Raw genomic sequence first — 18,252 nt, forward strand, 5'->3', positions numbered from 1 at the left:
GGTCGCGAGTATCGATCGAATTTTGCGCATCTAGTAAATTTCACGCGATCGTCTCTCTTTCACTATCGTTTTGTCGATGGCTTATGGAATGAGATTTCAATATGGCAGCCGTCGTGATATCTGCACGAGTCAGTATCGCGGAAATGTTTTGAACTCGTTGAGTAATCGCGACAACCGGTTGACGTACAACGCATAGGTTAGTAGGACGAAATGACATTTTGTTCTTGTATCAGCTTTCTTCATCGAATAGATCAGTTTGTGTCAGGAAACCGGGTTTTCGTGAGAATCGTTTTTCTCGTAAAGTTGGGCCGCTAAAGTATATAGTTTGGCCGCAGTATCGTTCCAATGCAGGCATAGGTTACCTCGGCTTTTTCATTCCTTGAATCAAATTCAAACGCATATCACCTTAAATGGGAATCCGACGCTCGTTTCGTTTAACCTGACGATGTATGTGCATGTAACATCATGTATGTTTTGCGATTGTATGCTTGATGTGTGTACGTTTTTCTCAGCGAGGCTACATGTATGCGTGTACGTGCCAGGTGTGTGGATGCTGTTGTCGATGCGTGTATATTCATGAAATGTTTAGAATTGTCGCTTATCTTTTCTTTTCGAACGGGACATTGGTTGAGTGTCGCGCGTGTTTAAACGTCAAGAAAGAAGACTCGTCGTGTGTGTTTTTGACACATCTCGCCATGCTGAATGGACAGCATGGTGTTGCGGCCCGCTACGTACCGAACAATTCACTTGGGAACGGCATTTGGTAAGTTAATATAACTTCTTCTGTGTCATTTTTCCCCTATCATCGTTCAGTCATCGAAATTTTTATGACAAGTGCTTTCTATTGTATCGTTCTTCGATATCATTTAACATCCCACTGTATTTTGAATATCAGCGCCATGAAACTTCTTCATTATTTTATTTAGAAACTAGTGTCATTCTTAATTACTTACGTTGAAAATTAAGGAATTCTATGAATTGCTTGTTAATGCAAATACGTAGTATACTACTTTTATTTCGGCATACTCAGATAATCGCTTCCGGTTCTTCTTGATATTCGAAATATTTAATCGTGGGAAGGACATGATTCATTAAATTTTGCTAAGTTTGCGTCCTGCTAAATGCGATTCCATTTTTATTTGTTCAACATTTTTAAATTTTATACACACACGATATTTTACATAATTGATAATAATAGAAATTAAATTGTTATTAGTTTATTCAAAATCGACCACTTTATTTATCGCATGTTATTAAATTGTGACATATTCATAGCTAAAATCTGTGTATATATATTTATAGATATTGGACATCTATTGCTTATTGCGTAATCCGTTCCTAATTTATTTTACATTTAAGTAATATCATATGCATAAATCAAACAATGTAACATCCGTTGTGCTGTGATATAGATTTCATCATCTTACTTATTAGCATAAAATCTACTGAACGAATTCTATATGTGTGTATATATATATATATATAAAGCAATAAATTACAATTTTCTTGCACAAAATGTTTGAAAAAGGTTTGTAGTACTTACGTTCTTCATTTTAATATACTCATTTATACAGTAATTTTACAATTAGTTTTAATTAACTAGACAACCACGTTCAGGAACATTGATGAATATTGATTTGAAAAAAGCAGACATATATGTATATACGTAGATAATAAAGCGCAGCTTCAGCATGTAAAGTATGCAAGCATACACAGTTACTTGAACGTATAACGCGTGTTATAAGTTTACATTAACACGTGTTATTGAATTCGATTATTTCCCACGATTGAAAGAGCATATTTATTATCTTTTGGGGATTCATTTTTGCACTAAATCCGTAACTATATTAAATAAATCTTAATTCAATACAATAGTTAGACTGCGGATGCTTATGCATTTTTTAATAATTTAATATTTAATTCAATTCGCGATATGAACTATTATTCAAACATTGTTTTTTTTTACGGTTATATCTTTAAATCTAAAAATCTATTTTTAAATTCGCTGTCTAAATATTAGGACAAAACGGTGTTACAATATTAGTATTAGAACAGATTCTACTGGTTATTTAAATTCTAAATTTGAACAACTATCAATCATTGGAAACGCGTAAATTCTCTTAATCCGACAGCTATTGTTTTCTTGTCTAACTTTCTGTAGTGCATCAGTATAATTATGGTTGATTTTATACATATTTGTTGCTAGAATTCGGTCTAGATTATATATATACCTTTGAAGCACCTATTTTCTGCTTTTCGGCCCTGACATATTCGGTTGACGCATTCTGTAGATTACATCGAATAATTAGAGAATACGTACTGGTATCAGTCGTGGTCGGCTGTTTTTGGCCCGATCATTTATACTCTTTCTGAATTTACTAGACGCTAGAGAAATATTACAGTGTAAGAAATATTACGCATTAAATCTTCGCTACTGGCTTTTCGTTTCGGTTGGCCAATCGAATCCGCAAATATCAAATTATCCGATTTGTCTAGAGTATATCCGGTTTAAGTATCTACTGCGCAATTCAAAAGATTACGTTAATATTGGAATCTCTGGAAATATCGATAAAAAACAATTTAAACGTTTTAGTAAGTTTCTCGTATAAAATAAGGCAACTTCGGTGCATAACCTTTTTTTTTGTATATGTGTATATGTTTATTTACTTTCTGGCTTCGCAGCCCGGAGACAAGGACTTGGTTTACACATTTCCAACTCGCACTCATTTCCATACAACCGCCACGGTACTCGCCATATCCAAAAACCCACACTCCCATCTCAAACACACATATCACCTTTCATATCTGATACTAAGAACATAACATTTTTTGTACTTTCAATAACCGCAGTCTAATCCTGCTGTGTCGTTTTGGTCATTCTCGATGCCTAAGAATTTGTCTGCTAAAATGAGATCACGATTAATGTAAAAATTAGGGCATCGCGATAGAGTTAAACCGATCGTACTGTATAAAACGCTATGGAAGAATTAGTTAATCATTCGTGAGAACACTTTTCAAATTGCACCGTTTGTTATCGTTATAATTGTCAAAAAGCGATACAGCGTATCTCTATTATGTTTTCGGATGCTTAGATTAGCGGATTGTTGATATCAGTTCGTAGAATTGAACTCGAGCCTTGCTGAATGCGCTTCAGAGAACATTTCTTAACTTCTGTTTGCGTTTAGACGGGATTACTGAAATCGTCAAACAGCGCCGATGGCGCAGTAATAAAGTAGCTTTGAAAAAATATGAAACGTGCATTAATATTTGTAACGATAATTCAGATGGATATAGCGAAAAAAATTGATATGCTTCGACACATGTCGAGTATAGTATCTAATTAGTATTGCATACATGAAATGCAAAGTATTTGGGAAAATTATCTTCAGATCGTTGCTCACTCTGAAAATGAATTGCTTCTTGAATATCCTTAATTCAAGAGCCTACACGTATTCCTAAGCGTAATCTCTTCAGTGTATTCCTGTAAAGCTTTTAAGCGAGTTATTATAAAAATATGTATTAATAATAATAGGTTTATGGGCCATTACGTTTAGAAAATATCAAGCCACTGTCTTTCATGCGTTCTTTCTTTTATATAAAAAACTTATCGTAATTATCAAAGTTGATAAAGCAAGATGGATTGTGTGTCTTTTAACAACGTTATTCATTGCTTCTTGCGCATAGTTTTTCCGCAGTCTGTTTATTATGCAAACGTAGAGATTTGCTGATGAATTAGTAGCAGAACTAATTTCAGAAACTGAACGCATTAAACAATAAAAACTTGCACATGACTCACACAGAACACTCGAGATGGAATATTGACGTGTAGGCGTATCATTGCATATTTTTTTTCATTTGTATCCAAATTTACCCACGTGTGAGATCATCATAGATATCATCAATTGAGAAACGAACAGAGCTTGAAATAGACATCTTTATTAAGTATATTTATTAATCCAACGACAGCTACGGTTCCGTTAACGCAACATTTCATTTACAATCTTTTTCTTGTTTAATTTACAGGATCGTTGGATTCTATTTTCTAACATTACGGTTATGACAGGAAGTTTCAAGGACTTGCTTGATATTATTTTGTTATCGCGTTTTTATTGGACGTTAAAATTGCGTCAAAAGATGCATTAGAATAGTTACGGAAACGGAGAATTTCTTTGCTCTATAAATAACAATTTATTGCGATTGCACTGTCTTTAGAATGTCTAGGCCCGTATCTAAAAGAGGAACTACGTACTGTACGGTGTTCTAAGAAGGGAGAATACTTAATAAATTTGGACCTCATTGTGTGCTAATTTTGCGAATCGGTATAGATGCATTTACTCCTGCAACTGACGTGAAACATATCAGAGTTTGAACATTTTATTGCTTTAACTGCTTTCTCTTTCTTAATTATTTGACTTAAATATATTTCAAATAGTTACAAATTAAAAAGTTGGAACAAGTTATTACAGAGATTAATGAAATTAAAAGTTCCCACACTGGTTAACGAGAATTTATGTACCTTGCATGTTGTTTTTATCTTGATATTTTTGATGAAAAGTTTCTTCCAACGAAGAAAGATATTTTCGCCGGTTAAATATCTTTTCGTGTCAAAAATTTCGCCATATATCTATGTTAAGAATCGTGGATCTTAATTACCGAAATAAATGTATAGGAACACTTGGATTACGCTTAGAATTGATATCAAAATAGTTTCAGATTTATTTAATATGTGATTTACAAGATATTCGCCGATATACATTTGCACGCGTCTCAGCACTTTCTTTGTCTCACCATCTTCTATACCACACTACTAACGAAACAGTTGCATTCATCTGTTTTTCGAGACGCTGTGCACGCACATACTCCACACACTCATACTCATATATGTGCGTCACTACTACGCGGCTAATCTAACGTAGTACATAAAATTACACATATCTCGATAATCTATTTTATTTGACAAACATTAATAGAGATTATAAAAATTCCAAGATAAGTATTTTTTTGCGGGAAGACCAACTAAATTGTTACTTTTCGCGAATAGGTTGCGGATGTCTATGGGTTTGTGAAACGTTTAAATGAAATATACGTGATAGACAAAAATTGTATAAAATACAAAGTATTGCGTAAAATATCAAAAGCGCAGTATCTATTCGTTATGATGTTTAACACGTGGAATAAATCTCCGCGTTGTGGTTCCATTTCTCTAGTTTAGCATTTACAAAAATACTAATTTGCGTAAACATCCGCAGTCTATTTATAAAACGACGCACGATTAAAAATACGAATCTGCGACAAGCGCAGTCTCGCATCAAAACGATTGTAATTATCGCGAGAAACTTTCAGGAATCGCTTCTTTGCATCTCGCGCATTTTAAAAGAGCAAGCAATGAAGAGATGGTAACGAGCCAAGTGATGATATATTGTGCGATTGCTGTTACACAATCCTCTTCACCAAATCTATAGATCAACTGTCTTGGCACTATTTCGCACGGTGCCCTACCTACCTAGACCTTATTTTCATTGTGGTTCCCATTGAAAGTTTATACTTTTTAATCTTTTACGTAATATTCTTTATGGCTATTGTCCACAGCGATTCGCGAAAGTAATTTTAACACGATTATTAAAGTTGGAACGTATTTTATATGCGTATAACGTGGCTCGCAAAAGTATTTGAATGCTTCTGCGAATCGTATTAGAATATTTCATATTCTATTTTTATAAACTACTTTCATTTTTCCAGTTTTACATGGCAGATGAGGAAACAGCATTACGTATATGTATTGTAATAACGTAAATCCTTGGGGTAAATCAGACGATCGATTCTGGAAAATTTTATTTTGGGAATAATTTTGGGATAATACAAATTTTACCTGGAAAATCGAGAATCGTTCTTCTCTCGTAATCTATTCTATCCAGCAAATGACTGCCGGTAGAACAAGACAAAAATAAAAATGTCGCTTGTCGGGTAGTTTGAATTCTATAGAATTTACATATATAAATATAAATATAAATATATATATATATATATATATATATATATATATATATATATATATATATATATATATATATATATATATATATATATATATATATATATTTGCACTTTAAACTTAAGTTTGTAATTAAGTTGTATTAAGTTTGTACACGTATTAGATGATTTCAAAACTTTTATCGTTTACACTGCTCTTCTTCTTTATCCGTAACGATACCAAAAAAAAAGAAAAAAAATGAGGTAGTTACGATATCTCACGACAATATTAAAGATGACGACGAAGTGAATGAATCTCCGCATCTCGACTGATAAAGATAAAGCGCACAAAGAACACAGACCACACCCTCGACCACACTGGAAAAGAAGAGAACCTATTCGTTCTCATTAATTGAAGAATCGCTGAGTGAATAGGTATAACTAACTCTCTAATTAAGAACGGATAATTTTAAGTAAGTGTGTGTGTGTGTGTGCATGGGTGCGCGCGTGTGTCAAAAGAAATTGTGCTGTGGTTGCACCTAAATGCCACGCACCCGACCTAGTACAATGCATATCTTTTCGCGCGAGTTCATCCCGAATGTAAGATAGAATTGGGAAATGTTGCAGAAGACTGCTAATGCGTTTCCAATTAATCATTCGGCTTCTAACCGTTTGTATAATTTCTTTGCAAATAACACGCAGTGGCTCGTAGAGATATTCGAATATCTGAACCAGGAAATTTCTAGCTAAATTTATAGAAAGCAAAACTATTGCAATTCGTTTCTCATCTGTAATTTTATAATTGAAATACATATGGTGTATCTACCATCGGTCGAAATACAACAATTTAGAGCAAAGAGGAGTACTTTTCTTTCATAGAAGAAGGAAACAAGGGAAACAAGCTGTGTAAATAATAATAATCTTTGCGGTGTTGATATTTGCCAAGATGGATTTGAGGAAGTCCGCGATAAAACTGTTTTGTAGTTCTCATTATGTAGCTCTACTTAGTGCGCTAATATTCGCCACGCGAATTTTGAATCAACGTAACAGAATCAAGATTTTTGGTCGTAGAGTATCGTTACGATGCTATCGCAATAACGTGATTAAATGTTCGATTGCTGTTGGTTACGGCGAGCTGTGTCGTCCTTTACCCAACATTTGCTGCACGTGTTCCGTTAAAACAGGTAGCTTGCAATAAATTATTTTTATAATTATTTATATCTACCACCTTGACCTTTTTCTTGAATGGGAAGGCGATATGGTGGAGGAAGACTGCTTTATCTCTTGCATTACAAGGTTGTTTATTGGGTAAACATGCAATGTATATGCGGTCTCGTGCGTATATCATCGTAAAAATTTCAAACACGTCTGCTCCATAAAAACTTTAAACGATTAATATAACACGTCGAATTAGAAATGTGTCTTCGTGGAACGTACAACAAATAGGTATTTCTTTTCACGGTTGGTTATTTCTGTTATTAATTTGTGGCAGGTTCTCGAAAATTGCCAGTTTTTCTGTATGTAATAAATAATAAATAAATAAATAAGACTGACAGGTGAAATTCGGCAACTTGAAAACTCAACAAATTTTGCGACCTTTCATAAATGTAATTTATGTGATGCTAATAACGGTCTAATTTTTTTCCTACTCAAAAACGATCTTAAGAGTGAAAACTCCGCCCCCGTACCATAAAGAAATCTTAATTTTTGATATTATCGTGAATATCTAAGAAACTTTATAAGATACAGAAGAAAGTTAAATAAAAAATTGTATTCTTTCTTATAGCCTATATCGTGGATGTGAAAAATTTTCAAAAGAAATTTCTTCCCCATAATCCACTTCCACCTATGATCTTTCGAAGGTTCAATTCTTGGTGTATTTTTTTCGCCCCCCTTTTATTTACACGATACAATAAATCCACGATATGTACGTGATATCTCACTTATTTTTAGACACGACTCATTCTCTCTACTTATTGTTAGTTGGATATTAGCGAGAAAATGCTACCGTAACCGTAACATTTATTTATATCCGGCATATTTCAGGATAAGAAATACAGAACAAATTACGTCTATAATTTAATATAGTTAATATAATTTAATCAATATAAGTAATTTACATGAGCTGCAATAGCTACACAAGAGCTCACGAGCAGCGTTGTACGTTATTTCAATTCATTTATTTATTCGTAAGGAGCTGCTCGAACAGTATCCATACGTGCGACAACGCGAAATAAAACAGGGGGTAGTTTTTGAGAAAAACATTCATTTTTGAAAATTGTTCACATCAGCAATACAGATCATAAAGAACACTTCAACTTTTAATGTAACTTTTTTCCTATATCTTACACATATAATTTCTCAAATATTCAGGATAATATGAAAAGACGAGATTTCTTTGGCGTTTGTTTTACCCCGTTTTTCTGCAAAAGAAAACTGTTCCTTTATTAGCATCGCATGAACTAAATTTCTGCACCGTCAAATTTGTTTGAATTTTCGAATCGCCGAACTTCCCTTTTAAATAATTCGTGGTTTTATCGGTACTCGAGGAGAAAATATTATGTTTCTAATTGCATGACGTAAAAGTAATGTGTCTATAGCAAAGAAACATGAATATAGACAGTGTAAATATTCCGGGGCGTGTCTAAACTCGTGCACGAAGCCTTTTCATAAGGAATCCACGAGAGAATAATTATCTCTTTCAAGAAAAATGAGTTTGTATGTTTCTCAGAAATTCAGCGATTAAGTTACAAAAATGTATGATTAAAACACGTCGGTCTCTGTAGATATAATTTCTCGTTAGGTATACAACTTTCAGTATATCAATTAATCTTTTCACAATCTAATTGCACAGAATAATTATGACTTATACTTACTCTCTTAAATCCAATTAATTCGATACATACTGCAACAAATATGTAACTCTGCTAAAACGACCGCATCAACATTTAGGTAAATCGATATAGTAATAAAGTATAGTAACAAACAAGGCTTATAAACATTGAACAGTTAAATTCTGTATATTAACTTCCATTCATTCTTATTTTTAACTGCTGCTTTCGTAATAAAATAACATTTCGAAGTATAAAGGGGAAATATTTAAGGCAGCTTTTTTGTCTCTATTATCATCGCGATAAAATATATTTTCACAGTACCGAACGCGAATAATTAAATGGAATGAATTCCAAGCTTCATCTGTGTCATATAACAGCAAATATTTCAAGAGATTTATTTCAATCATTTAACGTGATACCCTTCAGCACTCCAAATGAAGCATGACAACGTAATCGATATTTCACTACCACGATCTTTCTGTCTTTTTTTATTTTATTTCGAAAATACGTACCTAGCGTGTCGGGAACAACGAGAGTAACAACACTGCACAGTGCGAAATGTCAGCAATATAGCACGAAAAAATTCAATTTTGATAATGAACCGAATAATGATTGGTGAAAATATTTTTGAACATTTACCACACACGATCTTTACGTGTCATATAAAACGTATTAGAATATGCAAGTTACATTCTTTTGTTAATCATGGGAATAACCATCGTTACTCCCAGCATTCCTTAAATTTCCCATCTACCAAGCAGTTTGCTAATTGATCATAGGTCGGGATTTTGCCCTGATACGCGGTCATTTCAAAATTCATATTCATAATGAAATGACATAATCGGATGACTCTTCCCTTTTAAAATTTTATGCAAATACAATTTGAACCTGATAACTTTCTGTAAATGAATCACTATAATTATAAATATATAATCTGCGTTCTAGATGTCTTGCTTTTACTTTCAGCGACATTATTCCAATATCTATATTTTTTTCGTTTTATTAACAAACATTAAATATGTATCAACGTCTGGTCGAATATAGATCGTGCCGTATGTTACTGGAAAACCCATGAAACTATTGGGTTGCCAACTAAGTGATTGCGGATTTTGTCAATACCACCCAATGACAAAATCCGCAATCACTTAGTTGGCAACCCAATATAAAAAGTTCGTATCTCCTTAGCGCAATGTATAATTTTGCCTGGTTGGATCGCTGAAACGTCACTAAGAACTATCGGTTAGACGCGAATTACGAAAGAGCAGCAAATCGGACTGCTTGGTCGCAGGTGGAAAATGTAGAAACGACAAATGATTATGCTTCACCTTGTACTTCTTCCGCGTATCTATATTCAGCCCATCCGGTCACTGTGTTCGCCACTATTGATCCATTACAGCTACGTGCAATGCTGGAACCAACTTTTACACGCGACAAGAAGGTAAAAACAAGCAAAAGTTACTCTCTTTTTTTCCTTTTATCGTGTTTGCACATTTTCTTTTCTCGGCTTTTCCTGTCACATCGTACCGCAAGAAACTGAGAAACATTGTCGACCGCAGATAATATCTGCGAAGCCAGCGACCACCGATATCGTTTACGATCGAGACATCGCTTCATCTTTTATAAATTGAAACGCTGAAAAAGTTGTATCGATAGAGAGCTGATGTTTGCCGATGTTGACAGCCGTAAAAAAAAATGTCAGAAGAAAGTATCGCGTCTCTGGGTAGATAGTCGTTTCGGTTTTGATACTCTGAAGAACAATTTGTTGGAAGTAGAGAACTACGTATGCTAAATTAAATTCGTTTAACTGTTGTTCCCAGTAGAGAAAATTGAGAATGATTGTTACGCTTATCAGTTGATAAAGTTTCGTCTCTTTAATTGAAGAATTTGCAGCAATAACGGGGTAGCAGGAAAATGTTTATCTCGCTTTACATAAAATGGAATATCCTAAAATGGAAGGTACCTGTTAAATTCAGCCCAAGGCATAATCGTTAAGACCGTTTGAATATTTTTCAGTGTCATAATGTTAAAACAACAAGGAATTTTTTTTCTTATTTTTACACTTATCGATGAAATTTTTATTTTGCTAGAACAAGCGTGCCACGTGAAAATTCCGAACGTTGTGGAAACAAAGTTGAACCACAATCAAACCAGTGTTTAACATCCAAAGGACAAAAGTTTAAAAATATCCAGTTGCAGCGAATTTCCGACCAGCTTAGGGAATATTTTCAAACTGATACACCCCTGTTCTTCTTCCTCGTTATATTGCACTGTAATTAATTTACAGGTCGATTCGATTCGGAAGAACACGAAAAGTAGTACTACGAAAATAGCAGCACGAAACCGTAAAAGCGATTTTTCTAATTCAAACAATAGAATGTAAAAGTAAAATGTAGAGAAACGATAAAACCATAGACGATTGAAAGTTTGTATTAATACTATTATTTATTTCACCTATCTCGAAGCAAATTTTTCAAAATCCGGCCGAAGATTAAACATAAATTGCTTTTACGACTTGAACTGCATAATAGTAAACGCTTGTTAAAAAAAAAAGAGTATGGTGTTGAAGGAAGATAGCAACACGAAGCGCGTTAGTACGATATTGATACTAATTTCATGAGTCCTTTGCCCTCGGCAACCGTTGTTGCCTGTTTTTCATTAACTCGGTAATTAAAAGCTGAATTCACGAGGAGAAAATTACGGTTACTTTATTTGCGTATGTATATTTTATATTTTTATATATGTATTTTACAGGAAAATTTACGGAATTTTTAACTTTCATAGCATAATTTTTCATTAGTGTAAAATTTCAAAGCTTATGTAAGAATAACAAATTTTTAGGTGGTTTTATAATTACGAGACACAGCGAATCCTCGCTAATGTAGCGTGCGCAAGGTGCGAAGCTTTTTACGAGCTGATGTATTTAGCGCTAGCTTGGTCACAGTCGCACGATTACTTCATGATTTCCGGCATACGCGATGACGCACAGAAACTGATTTGGAGTTTGGAGAGTGTACGCCACCGGCCTACCTGTTGAGACGACGTACAAGTAATTTTAAACAGCGTTTTCATTGCGCTTTGTACGTCCGTCAAACAAACGGGACTCCGAGTTTCGATCCGATTACGCGTTTAGTTCAAATTGCGAAAACTATCTTTTAAAAGCTTGTCGAATTGCCTGTCGCTTCTGCGCGAAGATTACTCTTTCTTTCGTGCGTTTTTCTTTTTATCCTTATCTCATCGTTGTTGCCTCGACTCCCAATCTCGACTATAAACTCGTTAAACGCAATAAACTGAGCAACGCTGAAGGTTCACCTAATGTCAATTTATTTTTGCATAAATATTCGCGGTCTATCAATATTTAGTAAATTAATTAGTATCTGTAGGATGTTCGATATGCCTAACTTTATTTTGTCTTAAACCTCATGTGGATTAGTCGAGTTACCTGAATTCGAACAACTCCAGACCACTTTGTCAGTATCAACTTGTTAATTTATTAAACTTGAAGTACATTTTCAGGTTATCCTTATTCTTAGTAGTTTTATAGCTTGGATTCGAGTAACTTGACCGATCTAACGAGTACTTTGTTACGAGCAGTACTTTTAGCAAAAATTCCCTTTGAACTTAAATGAAACGAAATAAATATTAATTCAATGAAACTTCTTTTCTTTTAATATCTATAGTTGCATATGGTTTCTTTATATTTATCAAATGCAAGGATTATTTGATTTATAGATACTATTATTTATCATTTTTATCTGTCGTGTACAAACAGAATGAGAGGAACCACAACGAAAATAAAGTAACGATTACCCTCGGTTCTATGGCTCGATCCAGTTCTCTTTGTTTTGCTTCCTAATTTCCTTAACCAATAACAAATTATACCTTCCTATTTGTACTTTCACGATGCATCTCTTTTCAGTACAGAAAGAAATATCTTTTTCTAGTGCCGATTATATTTTATTTATAGCTGTGTCGGTTAGAAGTATGTGATTTTCTTTGTTTACATTTTTTTATACGTTTACTTTAATTACTTAATGAATTTGTTTTTTATTAACTTCTCCTGTCTTTGTAAATGTATTCGATGAATATCCGTTCAAACGTATGTACATCGAGTGGAAGGTAATTCCACCGATTTTCATTCTTGGCGCATCTGCGAAATCTTAAAAAGGTCTTATTTCGAAAGAACAAGGTACTTAATCGATACTTGGTCCATTTTCTCGCAACGCCATCATGGTTCAGATTCTATAGAGTAGTGGATAACGTAGATGTCTGCAATACTGTCGCAAACTTACGTTATCGATTGTACTTAGTCTCGATTGTGTCTCTAGATGGTGCCACATATTTGAATTCAGGATTCAGGGTTGCCTCGTAAAATTTCAATGTCTCGTTACCTCACTACGTATTTCTTTATTACTAATTTCTCTTTTCCTCAAAATACACATCTCGTTCTTGTCATAACTCGATGAACATTAAATTTCTACAGTATGCAATGTATGTTAAATATTGCTTTCGTATTTTATGCGGCGATTTTGTAATATTTGAAGAAAGAAAGAAAAACGGACAAAATGTCGTTAAGATTACAGTAGAAGAACAAAGAAACGAAATATTAAGGCAAGCTTCAGTTTAATATATATGTGTGTATATATATTCATGCGCACGACTTGGTAAAAACGACGAAAAGGTAGAAAAAGAAAACGGAAGTTGGCAAATACGAACGTTGCAGATATAATGTTATTGATTCTGGAAGTATTAGCTGTCCCGTTCCCAAAAAATAAAAACGAGAGAAAGGTGACCCGAAACATGCGAAACTCTGGAAGCTTATAATTTCATTCATTTTGAAAACATTTTATCTCGCGCACATATACCTACATTTAAGTTTATATATTTGCTACGTTTGTTTTTAAATCCTTCGCAGGCAGGCATATTTTTTTATACTCTGTAGGCAAACTGGATCGCTTAACCTCGTCTCTGACTTTTTTATTTTTATAGGCTTTCAAAAAATGTACGAAAGTTCTGAAATATTTTAATATTTATCTTCCTACTACATTATACAGGCGTTCGTTAACTTAAAATGTTCGAAACTTTTTTCGATACAGATAAAAATTCAGGAAAGAAATTTAAGAGTGAACTTTTTTTTCATTTAATTGACCTAGTTTTACCGTTAACGTAGTTAACGATATTTTTTTACGTTCGTCGTTTATGATATGTGAAGGGTTTAATCGAAAAGAAACGTTTGTTGAAATTTCGTTTCAGACAGTTTTCACAACGCGATAAATTTCATTTTATTTCTACTCTCTCTTCCTTCCTCGAAAGGATTTCCATCATTTTATGTTTTCAGAGCATGCATGAAAGTTTCAGAATTTTCTTTTGCTTACTTAAAAGGTGACATTTTTTCCCCAACGAAATAATTATTCACGTAGCGCAAGAGACGCGCGTTTCCCATACAAATGAGCCATCGCTCCGTTATTGGCATAGAGTACATAGAAAATATGATTAGTATGATGGGATAATGTCTAAAGGAAGTTATTAAACATAATTACTTGCAGCTTCCAAATAGAATACACAACCGGCCACGCATAAGGCGTGGTATTTCAAGACGTGATATTTCGCTTGCGCTATTTAATTTATATCGTTGCGTTCCTGAACAAATTTACAGTTTCAGTCGCTTCCCACGGAACGGGATATTTCGCCGGGTCGTGGAACATTTTTGTAATTGACGATACAGCGAATTTAACATAACTAACAAGAATGTATTACATATTTAACGAAGTCCAGGAGCGAAGAAATAAATAACACAAATAAATGTCTCGAACCGTTTAAGATAGACGAGGTTTAAATATCTAGTATGTTTTACTGGCCAAATCGCTAAGGTCTATCATATATTAACAAGTATAGACAGTTTTATGCCTTTCAGTGTAAGCTCTAATGTATGCTTGAAGGATATACATTGATGTTAACTCTACACGTTTTTATACTCTGTGTCTGCAATTTTTTTTTTTTTTTCTATTATGATTTATTTTCGCTTGCACGAGCATAAATCGCTATTGTACGACGGAGAAAAGGGACGAAACAAGAAATATAAATACCATTTTTTTTTTTTATCTCTATAGTAACAAATCAGCGAAACAAAATTTTACTGCATTTCAGAATTCTACAGAACGTACTTTTGTGTTTCGAATAAACCTGAATGTTTGTTTCCTATTAACCTCTTAAAGATAAAACTAAGCAAAGACAAATTTTGTTCAATTCTGATTCACGTCGTAGACACATTCGAAGTAATCAATATACATTTTTATCTTTTTCTTTCGGATAACGTCTAGAGACGATAATTAAAACGTGAAATACGTTATTACGCGTATTATGTTTTAATTAAAAATTTATCTCTTAACGCGAAAATGCTTACTCTTATCTCATCGTTTCTTTACTTCGCATTTGAAGTGCAATTTAATACTTGCTCTAGGTAGATGATGTAATTGTTTATTTACATTCTGTAGTTATTCGTGTATCATAACTATTACTATCGAGTTCCATCTAGGATCGAAGAATTTGAAGAGATATTTGCTTGGCTTCGAATAGAATCTATAAATCACTCTGTTCGTGATAAAATCCACAGCCACAGAAGTTCCAAGCAACTGCGGAATTGAAAACAAGCAGAAGTCATTTTAAAGTATAAGTATTTTTAATGTCTACTAAGCAAACAAATACTAAAGTCTCAATTTTTAGAACACTCGATAGGATGTTTTCTTCTGCAGATATAATCCGTAGAAAATCTTACCGATTCTTTAATTGTAACTATTTTGGAATTCCTTCGATCGAAAAATAGCATGATCTAACGCTCCATTATTTAACGTGAAAACGTGTAATAGTTACAACATTCGATTAATATTATATTATTGTAATGTTAAATTAAATTAATATTATAGTATTATCGGTATGGTTTAAATATATTTATGCATTTTCCATTCTGTTGGACAGTTGCGTAATCTCGTGGGAATACGAATTTTTCACAAGCGAATAGCGTGGATTTTTTTTTATTCCTGCACCTGTTAAATTGATCTAACTTTGACTATGCAATTTTTCGTTTGAAAATTCTATATTTCGGCTTTTTTCCAGTTGGAAATCATGTTTTTACAAATTTCATTGCACCTCTTCCATCATCCAATCCCAGGCCGAATCATAACGATTTCTCTGTACATTTATCAGTTTAGTATCTGCGCTTGCTTTCGCAAATTATGAAAATAATACGAAATAAATTTGATTAACGATTGAATCTCTCTTCATCCGTAAAAATAACTTTTCGCAATTTTGCAGAATATTATTTTTGAATAAAATTCGGATAAAGATAAGAACATTTTATGGAAACTGTAAATAAGTCTTTTTATACTTGATAGGATTAATAAATATGATCTAACTATTTACATGCAATCGGGAAAGAATTCGAAACTTCTCTTAAAATAGCAGAGATTCTGTAAGAAGTTACAGCTTCAAGTCGGTCCGTACTTTTTCATTTACATGTATAGCTTCTGGATTTCTTAGTAAATCGTAAATTGTATCATGGCTCTGATATAAACTGTGTGAAATTCTTTAAACAGAATGCTTTTCACTCTTTGATTGTATTTCATCCTCGATTAATATTTCTTTCTTCTCCATTTTTATTCGACATTAAAATTTTATAAAACGAACGAAACCAAATTCTCTGTCGATGGTATTACGAATTAAAATATTGAAGTGGTTATTAAATTAATTACTGGAATGCATAAAAATCTATATAATATCAGTTTGCTTATGTCATAGAATAAATAAAAGGTAGCAGAGGTATCTACCTGTGGGAATCGGAGATTTAATCAAACTTTTTTCGATGACCCGCACCAAAAACGAATGAGATATAAAAGACAAACGAACGACATTCGAGACTTTCGAATCCATCGGCAACGAATCACAAGGACAGTTTCTAGTAGTGATTAAATTATTCGCTAATGGAAATTAAAATTTTTATCTTTCTTTTTTAGAAGGTATTATCAACGAATTTCTAAGATTCTCTCAATAAAATGAATTTCCCAAACGCAACTTCGTTTAAACTGTTCTTATTGTTTATTTATATGCAAATACTGTATTTTTCAATTATTGTTTCAATAACATTGGCGATTAAAGCTGACTCTTCAAGTTATAGTTATAGAAAAAATATTAGCGATCGAATCGTGGCATCTCTACAAACACCTAATCGCGAATATCAGAATTGAGATTTTTAATGATAAATGTTTAATCGAGCACGCGAGATTACCCCTTTAATTTGTCATCGACGGATTACGCCAGGCTTCAACATCACTCCCTGATGTTCGTGCTGATTCATCAAAACAAAGTATAGGGCTGACTCCACAGAACCTTAACTGCGGAAAAATCTGATTATGTGTCCGAGAACTACTACATTTGTTACTCGAACGTATTCCGAGTTTATTAAAAAATAACGGTTTTACTCGTCACTAATTTTACTATAAGCGATCATTATACACGTTACAATCAATTTACATTGCGACTTAACTCATCTTCGCCGTTTAATCTACCCGCAAACAAAGCTAACGCGCTGGATGCTGCCTAAGAGGAATGAGTCGATTGGTACACAGCCAGCTGCTGCGCTATCTGACACATCGATGTCTTTTCGCAATAGATTAGACTTCGCGTTAAAGGGCTAACCTTGGACCATCCAAAGATAGATAAAGTGATTTCTTCCACGAGTAATTATAAAAAGTACAGACTTCTCCAGATGATATTAACAGCTTGTATCTTTACCTGCTAACCTCTTCAAAGAAAAAGTTCCATACAATGGAGAATTTATTCGCTGTGTAAGAAACCTTTTCTTTTAGAACATCGATAGATAGACACCAGTTCCGATAGGAACTGAACAGTTTAAAATAAAAAATTTTTATGTCGGATTTTTATGAAGAATCTCAATTCTTTATAAATGGCAGCAGTTTGGCAAAATTGAAAATTTTGAAGAAATTGAAAATTGAACAGAACAAAATTGTCTACCACAGAAACAGTCAACCTTAAACATTTCTAAAAACCAAATAATCCAAATATAAGAAGAAAATTGTTATATCGTTGTGTCGTAGAACCTCTGATATTTTAGTTACGCTTTGACGAGTATACTGTAAAGAAGTTATAAGGCAAAGTTGGCAGAAGCGTGGCACCTTCGACATATCAGATTGTCGATTAGAAATTAATACATCGATGAAGGAATCGTGCATCGAAGGCTTGATCCTTGATTGCTGGTTCTCGTCGCGCTGCCCGCATTGCGTCGGATTGCCCTCACGCCGGCGCCTTGCACCCTTTGCTTTTCTGCTGCCGATTCGGCCTTCTCTTCATCCCCTCCTTTCATCCTTTTCGTCGACAACGCCCCTTCCATTGCGTCCTCTACGCAGCCAAGATGCTCGTTAAGCGTTTCATCCTTGCA

The 18,252-nt window shown here is 33.7% G+C and overlaps 2 protein-coding genes across 2 annotated transcripts in view; both read left to right on the forward strand.

Moving 5' to 3' along the window:
- Positions 1–31: 31 nt before the first annotated feature.
- The window catches only part of LOC126865038 (neurocalcin homolog), a 79,858-nt gene continuing 61,637 nt past the window's right edge, over positions 32–18,252 (forward strand). Inside the window, exon 1 of the mRNA XM_050617090.1 lies at positions 32–196. The gene's annotated coding sequence lies outside the window, so the exon portion shown is untranslated. The remainder of the gene's footprint in view (positions 197–18,252) is intronic.
- Positions 203–18,252, forward strand: part of LOC126865039 (neuronal calcium sensor 2) — a 61,317-nt gene continuing 43,267 nt past the window's right edge. Inside the window, exon 1 of the mRNA XM_050617095.1 lies at positions 203–763. The gene's annotated coding sequence lies outside the window, so the exon portion shown is untranslated. The remainder of the gene's footprint in view (positions 764–18,252) is intronic.

Source organism: Bombus huntii, chromosome 4 (assembly GCF_024542735.1).
Source record: "Bombus huntii isolate Logan2020A chromosome 4, iyBomHunt1.1, whole genome shotgun sequence".
Classification (NCBI taxonomy): Eukaryota; Metazoa; Arthropoda; class Insecta; order Hymenoptera; family Apidae; genus Bombus; species Bombus huntii.